This window comes from Chinchilla lanigera, unplaced genomic scaffold (assembly GCF_000276665.1).
Source record: "Chinchilla lanigera isolate Chin_1 unplaced genomic scaffold, ChiLan1.0 scaffold00008, whole genome shotgun sequence".
NCBI classification, from domain to species: domain Eukaryota; kingdom Metazoa; phylum Chordata; class Mammalia; order Rodentia; family Chinchillidae; genus Chinchilla; species Chinchilla lanigera.
Genome location: NW_004955409.1, coordinates 16,165,221 through 16,181,172, shown reverse-complemented (window position 1 = coordinate 16,181,172; position 15,952 = coordinate 16,165,221). Strand labels below are relative to the sequence as shown.

Below are 15,952 nucleotides of genomic sequence, written 5' to 3'. Positions count from 1 at the left end.
CCCTACATGTACCAACTCCACACAAGGAATGTAATTACTCTGTACTATAAACATGTACTGATAAAACATTTTTTAAAAAAGCAACACCAGAAATAATAAAGCAGAAAATAAAAAGAATAAAGAACTGTTTAACACAGTCTGAATTATACTGGATCTGAATTGGACTACATTGCTCTTTCACTTCACTTCAGATATGGGGAAACCTGTAGTGCTTGTAGGGGACCAAGCTCCACTCCTTCATGCTTGTGTCTTGACACTTGGATAGGTTTCTTGAACAGTACTTGAATTAATGCCCCACAGCCAAGGTATACTCTTCTGGACCTGGAAGTAAAGCGAAAGCGATTGGGTCCAATATATGACCCAACCAAAAATTTTAGCAAATACCATGCAACAGCTCTTGGCATAGGTCCAGAAGGTCCACCGAGACTGTGTCTTGCCCTTCTGTAGGCAGGATCTGCTAAGTGCCAGCTCATGCTCCTGTGAGAGTGGTTGGCTGGTGGGTTTTCCTCTATCTTTACTCCTAGCACATTTATGTAGATCAGAGGGTGCTGGGTACATAAGAACTGCTCTAATGCCCGGTTTTCCACCATCCCTACACCTTCCCCCCTTTCTCATACCTCTTCACTGCACAGACTCCCTTGTGGCTGCTTTTATCTGTAAAGAAAATGGGGTGGGGCTTCTGTAATAGCATCCAGATATGATCCTCCCCAAATCCAGGGATGAGAATAAGAATTATCTCTCCTGTCCCCCTGTTCGGTGGACTGTGGTCAGAACTCCTGGCAGCACATGGTGCTTCCCTGTCTTGAGTCAGAATCAGTCCTTACAGGAAGGTGCTGTGTCTTGTACCACCGAGTGGGAGAGTATTTCCCCTCCCCCTCTGAGCCACCACTCGTTCACATTTCCTCAGGCTTCGCTGAGCTGAGGACCCATCGGCGTGTGAGGCTGAGTGAGAGCAGGGAGCTCATAGATCTCCTCTGAAATCCACTTCTCATATTTAAGAGCCCTACATTTTCAATGAGTTACTCTAGGTTTTTCTTCATCTGTAAAATGGGGATATTAATACTTTGTGAAGTTACTGTAAGGAGGGAGTGAAATACATAGGTAAAATACCTCCTGCAATATCTATCCATTCAATAAGCGGTTTTAATCATAAATGTCCAATAAATGGCTTTTAAAGTAAATAAGGGAAATCACACAGTAGATACTCATAAAATTTGATTTTTCAAATATATTTTTGAGTTGAGAATTTAATTCATTTTTGTTCTATTTCTAGATTTATTGATATGAGGGATCTAGGGCTGAAACTTTTGTCTGATCAGTGATATGAAACCCTATTCATTGCATCACATTTCAGAATATTTTAATTTAAGCTTTATTTCTTACTTTCACACAAGAGCTGTTTAATACAAAAAGCTTTGATATTCTAGATATAAGAGCTTTTTGACTTTTTTAGCTTTTATCATTAATTTCAAATTATATTACATTTTCCAAATGGTATATTCTTTCTGCTTTATTAAACTCCTTAAATGTTTTAATGACCTATCGTGATGAATTTTAATGGTTTTTGAAACCACTCTCTTATATTTCTTTGAGAAGATATATCCTCTATGTATTCAAATTGTGTATTTGTGTTTCTGTGTATGCACACGTGTGTGTGTGTGTGTGTGTGTGTGTGTGTTTTGGTGTCTGTTGATATTTCTCTGTAGACTAAAAATTACAGTAAGAATTATTGAAATCAAGCTAGGTTTTCTGAATTCTGTGTGGACAATGATATCTCTACAAGTGGTAGCACTTTATCACCAAAGATGAGGCTGGTACAAACATCATAATGGCCAGCAGAGTTGAGGCAGTACTGAAATATTATAAGCTGCAGTGTTCTCTGTTAGCATGGGGTAGTTGATCATGATATTTCAAGACCTGAAATAAGTGGGCAGTGTTCTAAAGCTTACTGGCTGGGTGTAAGTGGAAAAATCCTAAGCATACTAAACAGAAGTTAGACTTGAATCACCTAAATAGAGAGTCAAAGCTTCTCAACCAATTTCCAGACTTGATCCAATCACAGAACTATGGCCAGTTTAATGGAGAAAAGCTGAGTCCTCTTTACTCTGTGAGGATCCTTAATTTATATTGTTAATCTTTCTGTCACCTTCCTGAGTGGACCAGTGACCATTTGTTATGTAATTATACATTAGTGAGAGGGTAATAGCCAGACTGGTGATTAGTGGACCATGGCTTTTCTGAGCATAAATTCTAGAGGCATAAAACTTCATGGCTCTTCATGGTTTCTAATGTTTTTTTTTTATTATTTTTTATTCTCTTTAATTGTTTGATCAATCTTGCATTCTTACATCTGGTAATCCAAGCAACTTCATTGATGATAACAATATGAAATATAACAACCACTGTTAATTCCCATCATTTTGTTTTGAAACCCTGTAGCATTTTGATTGTTTTTGTGTTATTTTGGTTTCATTTATGTTGTTGTTATTTTGCTATTTTTTATTCTTTTTAAAATAAAAAAATTAAAAAGCTATACCTCAATTTATGATTGGGTTGTATTCTAATAAAATCATCATCATTTGAAAATATTGTAATTAAAATGGATTTAGTATACCTAACCTATCGAATAACATAGCTAAGCAACAGTGTTCTGTGTTCAGTGGCTACTCTTGATCAGTCTCTTAATCACATAGAGCTAGTTTGCTGCCAATGCCCAGAATCACAAGAGAGTACCAAACGTTTGTTGTTAGCTAAGAAAAGATCAAAGTGAAACCTTGTAGTGTGATTTCTTTGGACTGAATATAACTTTTACACTGTTATAAAGCTGAAGAATCAAAATTGGAATCGTGGTAAATCAGTGACTGTATCTATGTGTGTGTCTATGTGCACACACACGTGCACACACATGCACATACATGCATACAGAATCATCCCTTGCTATCCACAAGAGATTGTTCCCAGGATCTTATTCAAATGATAAAATCTGCCGATGCTCAAGTGTACCTTGTATAAAATGGTATCATTGTCACATATAACCTAAGCAATCCTTCTGCATACTTTATCATCTCTAGATTATTTACAATGTCTAATACAATTTAAATTCTTTGTAAAAAGTTGTTACATGGTGTTGTTTAGGGAAAAACATCAAGTACAAATATCTGTACTTGTTCAATACAGGTCCACCAGCAACCAATGTTAGTCTAAGTACATAGTACATGATCTGTAATTGGTTGAATTTCTATATGCCAAACCAGCAAATACTGACTTCTGACTGTACACCCACACCCCCAAACACACACTCTGTCAATCATGTTTCTCAAAACACCCTAATACGTGACTTCTACCATCCAAAATAATGAAATAAAAGCAAGACCACATACTGAAAATCTTTCAGAGATTAGCACCAACATCCAGGACTAAAAAGGCACAGATAGGATGCTTCCTTCAGCTTTATCTCTCCATCTAGCAGTTTGGCTTGTGCATGAGACAGATGGAGATTATGAACAGTGGATTATCGTAAACTGAACACGGGAATGACTCAAGTTACAGTTCCTCACTCAGATGTTTTTCTATAGCAAATCCAAATATCCCCTGATATCTGATAAGCAAATTTGATATTTGGGAAATGCTTCATGTTACCTCATAGTAAACACTGTTTGCTTTTAGCTAGCACAACCAACATCACACCTTCACTATCTTGCCTTTGGGATAGGTCAGTTCTCCAGGCCTGTAGGAAAATGTAGCTGCTGTGTAAGAGGCACCATTTACCTTGTTTGGTGAACTACTGGCGCTTTTACTAACTAACCAAGGAGTGGGATAGTTGGATTATATAGTAGTTTTATGTTTAGTGTTTTGAGAAACATCTATATTGATTTCCATGATGGCTATCCTGTACCAAATTACATTTCCACCAACAATGTATAAAGATTCCTTTTCTCCATATCATGTTTAACATTTTTTGGTACAATATTGCTGTTTTTGTTTTTGTTTTTTGTTTTTGGTTTTTCTCCGGTACTGGGAACCGAACTCAGGACCTTGCGCTTGCTAGGCAGGCGCTTTTGCCACTGAGCTAAATCCCCAGCCCCCTTGGTACAATATTTCTGATGCTAGCCACTTTCAATGGTAACATGGCATGCCAGTAATTTTTATATACATTTCCCTGATGGCTAAAAATGCTAAACATTTTCTTTTCATGTAATTATTGGCCTTTCCACTTCATTATTTGAAAAGTGTTTAATTAGTTTTTCCATTTATTTTATTTATTTATTTATTTATTTATTTGTCTTTTTGAGACAAGGTCTCGCTTTGCAGTTCAGGCTGGCCTTAAGCTCACTTTGTAGCCCAGGCTGGTCTCCAACTTGCAGTGATCCTCCTGCCTCAGCCTCCTGAGTGCTGGGGTTACAGGTGTGCACCACCACACCTGGCTTAGTTTTTACATTTAGCGACTGGACTATTTTTTGTCCTGCTGTGAATCTTTTTGATTTTTTTTGTGTGTTCAGTACAACAATCCTTTGACAGAAAATTAGCTGGTGAAGATTTTCTCCCATTCTCTAGGCTGTATCTTCCATCAAGTGTTGCTTTTTGTGCAGAAGCTTTTAAAAATTTGATGTGATTGCATTTGCTGACACTTGCAACTCTTGACCTATTGGTGTCCTAATGGGAATCATTGCCAGTGCCTATATCTTGAAGTGGTTCACTTAGCTTTTCTTTCAGCAGTTTCAAAGTTTTACATTTTCAGTTGGGACACAGCATGCCCTCTTCAGTGAATGCAGCTTGTGGCTTGTGGAATACTCCAATAAGGTGTATCATCACCAACTTTGATGAGTCTATAGACAGTTTACCTGCTGTGGTGGACTGACTAATGGTCATCCTGAAACACCCAGCTGAACTGAATCAGCATGGTGCTGAGTTTGGAAGGCCCACTTGAGGATTAATGCTAACAGCATAAACGCAGAACTGTAAGATGTGCTATTGATCCTCCTGGAGAAGTTTATCACGCTGACTTTCCTGATGTGAACTTGGCTGTTCCCATCATCGGAGGAGCTTGGGTCCTTTCAGTCACTGAAGATGGCTGCGATTCTTTTTGGGGGAACTCTGGTCCTTACTTTGAATGTTGCTTCCTGGCTCCAGTGCTGATCCCTTAGCCTGCTGGCACAGATCCTTCATCCTGCTGGCACAGACTTTCTAGCTTCCATCACTGGCCTTTGGGCTTTCCCAGTGCAGATCCTTGATACAGACATGCATGAGACATTGCCATGGGCTCTAGGCCTCCAGCTGGACTTGTGCGGGACCTTGCCTTGGGATCCAGGCCTTTAGTTGGATTTCTAGGGTCTCTAAGATCTGTGTGGACAGATCTCCTGCACTCTTTTGCACTTGACTCTTTGGGTGAATATTATAAACATAACCCTACTAATTATGTGACCTGTGTTAAATCTTTTCCTTTGCAAACCCTGACTGTGATACCTGGTGAACACGGTAAATGACCAAGATGCAGTGTGGTGGTGTGTGCTCTAAAGACTCAGAGGGTGGAGGGGAAGTCAGTCCATTAAACTCTGCACTGAGGCGGTGGCCCTGGGGACAGTGTGTGCTCTTTCAATGTCCCCCTTCAATGCAGTCCTCTCAAGTACTGTGTCCTCACTTGCAGTTACTAAAGGCCCTGATCTTTGCACTCTCCACGCCCCTGTGCATTACAGCCCATACTTCCCACTGTGTAAACCTCTTGACAGGATCCTGCCCTACACTCCCCTCAGGCAATACTGTCTCCTGGCCTTCTCCAGTCGGCCAACAAAAAGACATCCACAGGAGCACTTAATTGTGATTTCTGTGACTTGCGATCCTCAGCCCCTCATAATAGGACCCATCTCAGAATCACTTCCGGTGATATCCTTCTTATATTTTGCTGGGGGTACGGACGTCAGATATAGGTGGAGTCACTCACAGAAAAAAATTCCCTGAGCTGGACACGAGACTTCTTACAGAGGAGATTGCCAGTTAGCTTTTATTTTCCTATGAGGGGTGTCTTGCTTTGTCTACTTCTTTTATATAGGTAGCATCTTTGGGTTCCCTGCCCACAGCTGAGGAGCTGGGGTTGAATTGCAAAGTGCTCTGTAATATTCTTTGTCCCGCCTCCCCAAATCCCTGTGCTCCATAGGTTTCCACTCACTTCTCTATCAGTACTCAGAGCTCTTCCTTCATTTCTCTAACTGTGATCCGAAGAGTGGTAAAAATATATGGTAAATACTTAAATTTGTAAAACTGTATTATGGCAAAGACACAGTGCCATGAACTTTCCTCAGAATACTCTTGCTCATTTCAAACACACACACCATCCTTCTTGGCATTTTCTGAAACGGTTCTGGAAGTCCTCTTTCTTGAGTATCTGTACAAGTTAGGATAAAAACTAAGGTGAGTGCTCCTGCTGAGAGCTATCCAACAAAAAGGTAGGCTCACAAAGTCATTGTGGTGTGTCCCCATCCACCTTACTGGGTCTGGCACCATGTGACTTCTGGCTCTTCCCCCAAGTCAAAATGATCACGACAGGTACATGTTTTGAGTTAATTCAGTATATTGAGTTAATTCAGGATACTGAATTATTCAGCATCTTGAAGCAGCCACAATAGCACAATTAAAAGACTTTCAGAACTGTCTCAGGAAGTGGCAAGAATGATGGGATAAGTGTGTGAAGTGAGAGGGAGTGTTTTGATGCAATGTGTCTTTTACTATACATTTTAAAAATTTAAATATTCAGTACAGTTTTTCATCACCCCTTAAATAGTTTCTTCTTTGTTGGTTGACACGTCTCAGAGCAGAGTTACACAAACCTCATCCTTTCCTAATGGTGTTGGCTTTCTTATATGAGAATTTTTTTTGGTATAGGTATGTATGGCAATAAATTTTTAAGAATTGCTTTTGTTCCAGTCCATAAGTCCTTATATTTTCTATTACACTTTCATTCATTTCAAGTATTTTTTTAGAATTTTTCTTTGATTTCTTCTTTGCCTCATTGTTAAGGAACGTACTGTTTAATTTCCACACATTTGTATATTTTTTCAGATTATTCTTATTTTTATCATCATAATTGGGAAAATTACTTGATCAAATTTCAGTACTTTTTAATTTCTCAGACATTTTTTTTCTAACCTATGATCCCTACTGGAGTAATTTACCCAAGTACCTATTTAGGTATTTACCCAAATATCTATTCCCCTATCTGAGGAACGTTCTGTGTACATTTAAGATAAATATATATTCTGTTGTTTGATGAAAGGTTCTGTATGTGTCTATTAGGTCCATTTGCCCTAAAATTATATCTCAAGTCCAGTGTTTCCATATTAGCTTTCAAATTGCATCTGTACATTGCTGAAAATTGGTATTGAAAACTCACATTATTATTGTACTGCTATATATCCTCCTTTCAGACCTATAATATTCTCTTTATTTATCTTCCATGATATTTAACAATATAAGTTTATAGTTTTCATGTAGTTTGGTTGTAATGACCCATTTATTGTTGTATAATGACCTATGTACCTTTTCACAATTTTCTCTTACAATGTATTTGTCTAATATATACATAGTTACCTCTGCTTCTTTTTTATTTTCACTTGCGTGGAATATGCTTTTCCAGTATTTTTATTTGATTGTTTTTAAAGATGAGATGAATTTTTTGTAGGAAGCATATACTTGAGTCTGATCTGCTATTATATTTTTATTAGAAAATTTAACATTTACATTCAAGGTTGTTAACATGTAAGGACTTACCATTGTCATTTTTTCTGTAATTGGTCTTCTTCTTGTTTTGTAGACACTTTCTTTTCTTCTTTTGCTGTCTTCCTCTGTGGCTTGATGCTTTCCATAGTAGTGTTCAGATTTTTTTCTTTTCCTATTTTTTAAAATCTATTAGCAATTTTCATATTCCAATTATCATAAAGCTTACCCCAAACATTTTATACTTCATACAGGCTATTTCGCATTAATAACCACCCAATTTTGGTCACCTTAACCAATTATTAGTCCAATTATTTAAATACAGGATGACCAAAAATTGAACATTTTTTCTGTTAATTTTCATAAGATAATATTGCAGGAAATCTAAAAACAATTTTGTCTAATTTATTCCTTTAAAAAATCAACTAGTTGAAATGACATCTGCCTCAGCAGTGCTCGGGATGGTCAGCGCATACACAGACCCATCATCCTATTGACGCTTGGGGTAAACTGTCAAGTGGTTAAACAACTTTCTAATCCCACCCCCGTTTTGTGTCTGTAATGTCAAAATTTATATCTTGCAATTTATGTCCCTTAAATATTTTTTTAGCTACAGTTGCTTTAGTTTTGCCTTTTGATTCCTACCTAGGAGATAAATTTGCTTTACACACAATCATTACAGGAGCAGTGTACTCTGAATGAGACTATGCACTGGGTATCCTATTTAATTTTGTGCTTTTTAAAAAATCAAACCCATCCTGTTCCTTTCTTTGGCAGGTTAAGGTCACAGTAGGTGAGTCCACATCTACACCTTTACACAGATTCTCCACCTCCATCCAGCAGATCAACAGAAAGAAAAGAGTTAATAGGGGGTGGACTGCTCAGTCCCTGGGGGTCTGAACCCACAGGCTTGTGGAATAATGTGGGGTCCCCCAGGGTGAAGTGCCCTGAAGATCTCCAGTTAGTTCTCAACAGCTCAGCACCATTCCAGTGATTGAAATCCTGGCTGGAGAAGGAAGGGGAGCAGTCTGAGGAGCCCAGCCAGCTTTGGCTGCACCTAAGAGACTGCCAGTCAGGAGAAGGGGTCAGGGACTGACTTTGTGCAAAGAAATGACTTATCTCTCCGATGGCAAACTCAGTCAGAATAGTAACGTTTCCCAGTACACACATGTGCAGAGACTTTTGTGCCTTCACAACCTCTTCTTTCAACTGTAATGGACCAGCTCATTTCCACGTGAAAGGTTTAGAAAGAATGTTTTCAGGGGGCCGTGCTGCATGCACAGAGTACAGAGTTGAGCCATCAGTCTGAGGTGTAAGGCTTTTTGGAACCAGCCAAATTGTTACTCTCTCTGATCTGCTCTCACGCTAGCTGGAACCTGGAGTATATCTGGCATCAGAATTTCCCCATCCTCCTCCTATGTGAAAAGGAGAATTATTCCACAGACAAAGGTGGCTTCCGACCAGTCAGTCCTGGAGGTGGGCGGGATGGAGCAGTGATGCTTTTAGGTGGCAAAGGGACTTTCCACAACTCATGAGCTAGAAAAGTGTTTGTAACTGAACCAGGGACCACGTCAATTTGGATCACTCTTTCTAGCTGAAGTGCTTTCTGGTGCGCTGCTGAGGAGAACACTGCAGTTGGAGGCATGAATGGATGACCAGGCACCAGTTGAGGCAGCTTGGTGTTTAAGGATGAGGATGATCCACTGTTCCTGTCCCAGAGGTGGTCAACTTCTGGGGCAGTAATAATTGAAAGATTTTTTATGACACTGCCAGGAATGATGTCAGGGTCAGTTTCAGGGTCAGTGTTTGGATAACCTTTCCATGGCTCACCAGGACAAAATTCTGGTGGCCAAAATTCTAGAGCCATTAGGTGATTTGGCATGTGGCCAGCCATCTCTCTTGCGCCTGGAGCTGGTGAAGTACTGCTGTTCACAAAGTCATAGGGAACATGGGGAGATTCTTCCGGGCTAAAACCACTGGAAATAGCACCATGTTTACTGGAGTTTTGATCCAAAGATGTGTTCACAGAAAAGCTGTCCATTGTAGTCCACTTCCTTAGTCTTGACTGTAGCCCTTTAATACTATTCATATCTATCTTTATGTTCAAGTTTGAGTTCAAACCTATAATAGGAAAGCTGCTGAAAGCTTTTATTGGTGATGGCTCTTTTTGCAACTCCCGTGTAGTGTAGGGCATGATGTTGTCGAGGAAATTTCATGGCTGGCTGATGCACTGACTGTTGTTGACATGGTGGAGTCTGTTGCTTCACCAACAGGTTTGGATCAGGTTGATAAGACTGTTGCATCTTTTGCTGCTGCACACTAAGAGGTCGCCCCTACTGGTCTCGCTGCTGCCGGTTACCAGAAGGTGCGCTTCTCTGATTCTGCACCCTTTGCTGTTGCACTAACAATCTGTGTAACTGGGAGATCTGAGAAAGCTGGTTTAGTTGGGATAGCTGGTTCAGCATAGCTACGTGTTGAGGGCCAAAGAGCAGAATCAGACCACTACTGTTTGGTGCATCCTTTGGCAGTGAAAGTGGAACCTGAGGAGAGAGTAATGGAGGAGGGACTTGAGTATGGAGAGTAGGCTGAGATGAACTGAGAGGTTTGCTGGAGCTTGCTGCATGCTCCGGGATTGTGCTGCTTAATTTTGTGCTTTATCTGTATTGTATTATTAAGTGGCAGATTTTCATTCCAATTTAAAGATACATCTTTAGCTATTCCTGTAGAACAAGTCCAGTAGTACTGAACTTTCTTATCTTTAGTTTGTCTGAGAAAGTTTTTGTTTTTCTATGATTTCGGAAGAGCAACTGTGCCAAATAAAAATACTCTTGACTGGTAATTGTTTTCCTCCAATACTTTGCAGATATCATCATATGGATTGTATTTGTCACTTTCCTGTCACTTGGGCAAAATACCTGACACTTAAAACTTAAGGATGAGAGGTTTACTTTGGCTCATGGCTTCAGAAGGTACAGTTTATGGTTGGCTGATTCCAAGGCAGAAATGGCATGGTGGTAGGGTATCACATAGCAAAGCTTGTCAACCCATAACAGCTAGGAAGCAGAGAACAGGAAGGTTAAGGGAAAGGGATATACCCTCTAAATGCATGTGCCCACTGATGCATATCCTCAGCCCAGTCTTCATCTCCTAACCTTCTAAAGACATATTGAACTATGAACTCACCAATGGATTAATCTACTAATGAGGATAGTACTCCCATGATCCAATCTTCTTTCAAGGATAGTACCCCCATGATCCAATCTCTCATCTCTGAACAGATGAGACTTTGTGGAGATATTGTAGATTAAACCATAACAGATGTCCTCACCTGAAGTGATTTTGCTCATTAATTGGCTAAGAACCATATCAAGACCTCTTATTTGTAATATGTTTCTTTATCTTTCTGGTCTTTGAATTTTTCCTCCGTCTTTGCTGATACTGTGATTAGTATGAATTTTACTCAATGCCTCTTTGGTATTAATTTCATTGGAGACAGCTCTAATTCCTATGTCTTGCATTTACATCTCTCCTCAGTTTGGGGAAGCTTTCAGGCATCATTTATTTAACATGCTTCCTGGTCCTTTTTTTGTCCCTTCTGCACTTTAATTACTGTAAATTCTAGTTTTCTAGAGGTACATCTAAAACCAGGGGATCGGTAATATAGATTGGGTCAGGGGATGTGCCAAAGTTTGGTGGCCCACTTAAACATTCAGGAGTACTGGCAAGACCAGAAAGACCACTTCCAAAGCCAGAGGGGTCACCTAATCCATCAGGGTCATTTCTAGAATCCAGATAACTCTCTCTACAATCTAATGGCCCAGTTAAATTATTTAGTTCACTTTCAAAACCTGGAGCATCTAGTCCTGAACCAAGCAAACCATTATTTCCAACTGACAGTACACCAGATATAGCATCACCAAAGGCTCTGCCTAATTCTGGAGGAGGAAGTGATGGCACAAAGGTATTCAACCCAGCAAAATTACCAGGGAAGTTGAATGGAGGACCACTGTTGGCATACTTTGCCTCTATAGTCAGGAAGCATTCTCTTTATCCCCTGCACTAGGCATTCCTGTACCTAGCAGTCCTGAAGTACACATTCCCACACCAGGTAACCCCACACAAAACATTCTTGGTATTGCAGGATTTCCTGGCACAGACATCCATAACACTCGTTCCCCTCTGGGGCAGGAGAGTCCTTGTGGGAACTGAGGAACATGTATCTTGGTAGTGCTAAATGGAATCTTTGTTTTTTGTTTTTGTTTGTTTCTTTTGTTTTTTGTTTTTCTTCCAGTACCAGGAATCGAACCCATGACCTTGTGCTTGCCAGGCAGGCACTTTGCTGCTGAGCTAAATCCCCAGCCCCTTAAACAGAATATTTGTTATGTGGTCACAGACTTTGGCAGAGTTGACATATCTCTCATATATTAAAAGAGGTTAAACCTATACTTTTAAACAGGAAGAGTTTGCATGGCACTAGAATTAAGATCGTATTAACTCCCTACCCCTTAACATAGTTTTCTATGTCCCAAGACTGACAACCCAGCTGAATGGCTTCCTCAGTTGTTACCTCCTTGGCTGCTTCACAAAATTCCTGCCCTCCATTGCCTTTTTTGGCCCATAGTTTTAGAGGCTTTAGCCCATGGCTGATTGGCCCCACTGTATTTGAGTCTGTAGCTAGGCAGTATATCATGGCGGGAAACAGATGGTGGAGCAAAACCAGTAACTTCATGGGGAGACAGAGAGTAAAACAGAAGAGTGCATGCCTCTAGGAAGCTGAAGACCCCCACTAGACCCCACACATTAAAATTGCACCACCTTGCAACAGCACCCCAGGCTGCAGACTGAGCTTTTAACATCTTAGCTTTTGGATATTCAATTCAATGTGTAGTAACTGTCTAGAAGAAATTCATTTTACCAGTGAAGTCACACATGGATTAATAGTGAAGGGACAGAAGATCTTCCACACCAATGGAAATTAAAAGTGAGCAAGAGTAGCTATACTTATTGTTTAGTCAACTTCCTGTAACTGGAACAAACTACCTAGAAACTTAAAGGAGGAGAGTTTTAGTTTGGCTTCTGGCTTCTATGGGTCCAGTCCATGGTCAGCTGACTCCACTTATGGTAGAAAGGTATGGTACAGTGCAGCTGCTGAGTTCATAGTGGCTGGGAAGCAAAGCAGGTGAATAGTGAAAAGTGGCTGGGAAACAAAGTAAGAGGAACGGGCCAGGGACCAGATATAGTCCATGTCTTTCTAACTCATCTAGAACACCAGAAGTGTGTTTTACCAATCCCCAGGTGGCTCCCAAGTCAATCAAATTGTCAGTTAAATTTAACTTGGATACTTATATTCAGATAAATTGGATTTCAAATAAAGAAAACTGTACAAAGAAATAAAGTAAGAGACCTGCAATGATTAAGAGGTCAATAAAAAGAGATCAAGAGGATATAATAATTTTAAATCTATGTGTACCTCATGCCAGATTATCCTATTTTATAAAAAAGACATTATTCAATGTGAAGAGAGAGAGATAGAAAGACTGAAAGTAATAGTTTGGGATGTGAACACTCCACTTTCATCACTGGACAGACTGTCCAGAAAGAAGACAAAAACACTGGAGCTAAACTCTAATATGAACCCTTTGCCATGTACAAAACATTTGACTAATAGCTAACATTATACACACACACACACACACACACACACACACGTATGTATATATTCTTTCATCAGCAAATTGAATATATTCTACAATATACCTTATGTTAGGCTAGAAAAGAGTCTTAACAATTTTAGAAATCTAATATCATATGTATCTTCTTTAGCCATAATGTACTGAAATTAGAATTTAGTAAGAGGAAATTTAGAAATTATACAAATAATGAAAACTAAACAACATGTTCTTTTTTCTTTCTTTTTTTATTTTAAAAATAAAAGGAGGAAAACATTAACAGACAGACAACATTTTACAAAATAGCAAAAGAACAGTACAGACAATACGGAGTTACAAACAAAGTGGTAGGGAATTAACAATGCTTGTTGTACTACATATTGATATCTTCAAAGTGTTTTCTCATGAAAACAGATGTAGAAATGCAATACTGATCAACCAAGGACTCATTGACAGTTTCTTTCAGCAAAGAAATAGAAGACAGTAGAACAGCCATGTTAACAATCCTACATATACATACATACAAACTTTCTCCTTCTTTCCCTTCTCTTTTCCCACATCTCAGTTGCCCTTTACCCTTGAGTGCTTTCCTATCATTTCACAATATCTATCATACCTCTTAGTTTAAATTAACTCTTTCAGGTTTTACACTAGTAAAAGAATGTGGTGCTTGCACATGTATGTTTGATTTATTTCACTTATGAGTATGGTCTCTAGTTGTGACCATTTACCTATAAAAGCCTCGAGTTTATCTTTACAGCTGAGTAATATTCCATTATATAAAAGTACCTCAATTTTCTTATTCAGTCATCAGTGGATGGACATTTGGGTTGCTTCCACATTTTAGCAATTACAAATTGTGCTGCTATGAACATAGCTAAACAACATGTTCTTGAAGAAGGAATCATTGAAAAAATCAAAGAGGAATTTTAAAACCAATGAAAATACAATATAATAAAAATAGCAATATGGAATACATATATATGTCTCCTAAACTGAAACCCCAGCACTAGAAAAGCAAAACAAATCCACCCCAAAATTATTAAGAAAAAAATATAATATACCAATAATAACATTATAGATCTACATCTAGATATATGTCCTAAGTGAAAAACACAGAACTTGAAAAGCAAGAACAAATCCAGCTTAAAATTAATTAATGAAAGAAAATAACAAAGTCCAGAGCAGAAGAAACAAAATAGACTAAAAAACTGCAAAAAAGTCAGTGAAACAAAGAATAGGCTTGTTGAAAAGGTAGAGAAAATTCAGAAGCTTTCAGCTTGATTAAGCAAGAAAAATCAGAAAAGACCAAAATAAGTAAAAATGGGGATAAAAAATTATAACTGATACCAGAAATATAGAAATATAGAAGAAATATAAACAGAAATATAAGGAATCATTAGCAACTATAGTAAAAAGTATATGTCAACAAATTAGAAAGCCTAAAAGAAATGAATATATTTCTAGGCCCAGTATAATTTAATAAAAATGAGCCATTAAGACAGAAAACCTGAATATACCAATACTGAGTGATGAGACTGATTTAGTAATTACAAGTTATCAATCAAAGAAAAATTGTGGCCTCAAAAATTCACAGCTGAGTTTTCCTACATCTTTGAAGAACAATTAAAAATAATAATTCTTAAACTATTGAAAGTATTGTAAAAGGAAGAATGCTTTAAAATTAATTTTACAAGAACAACGCTATTCTGATACCAAAACCAAACAAGAATACAACAGAAAACCAAAACAAAAAAAACAAAGGAGAAGAGAAGATGGTAGGAAGAAAAGGAGAGGAGGAAGGAAGTAAAAAGAAATTTAGGTAAGGAAGAAAGGAAGGAAGGGAAGAAAGAACAAAATAAAGAAAACCACTGGTCAGTATCTCTGATACAAATAGGTATAAAATATTCTCAACAAAATATTGGCAAACTAAATTGAACCACATATCATCAAGATCATATACCATGATTGAGGCTGGTTTATTCTATGGATGCAAGGATGGTTGAACATACACAATTCAAAAGTTGTAATATGTCACATTAATAGAATGAATGACAAAAACCATATGATCACCTAAATAGGTATAGGAATGCATTTAGTAAAATTGAACATTCATGATAAAAAAACTTCTCAAGGAATTAGTGTAGAAAAATATTTCTCAATATAATAAAAATAATCCACAGTAAATGCCTTATTGCATGAAATGCTGAAAGTATTTTTTTTTAAAACCTGGAATATACAAGGATGTCCACTTTTGCTACTCTTACTCAACATAGTACTAGAAATATTATCCAGAGCAATTAGGTAACAGAAACAAATAACAAATATGCAAATAGGAAGGAAAGAAGTCAAAATATGTTCAGAAAAAGCATGATTTTGTACATACAAAAATGGAGCACCACCATCAAAAATTGTTAGAACTGGCAAGCAAAGTAGTAGAATGCAAAATCAACATACAAGTATCAGTAGGATAATAATAACCTTGCTGAAAAAGAAATCAAGAAAGCAGTTACACTGATAAAAGGCAAAAAAGGAATAAATGTAACCAAGTAAGTAAATATCTCGACCAGGAAAAT

General features: G+C 38.1%; 1 pseudogene; it reads right to left on the bottom strand.

The window, feature by feature from the left end:
* Nucleotides 1-8,520: 8,520 nt before the first annotated feature.
* LOC102030393 lies at nt 8,521-12,397 on the bottom strand (annotated as a pseudogene).
* Between the last annotated feature and the right edge of the window lie 3,555 nt (nt 12,398-15,952).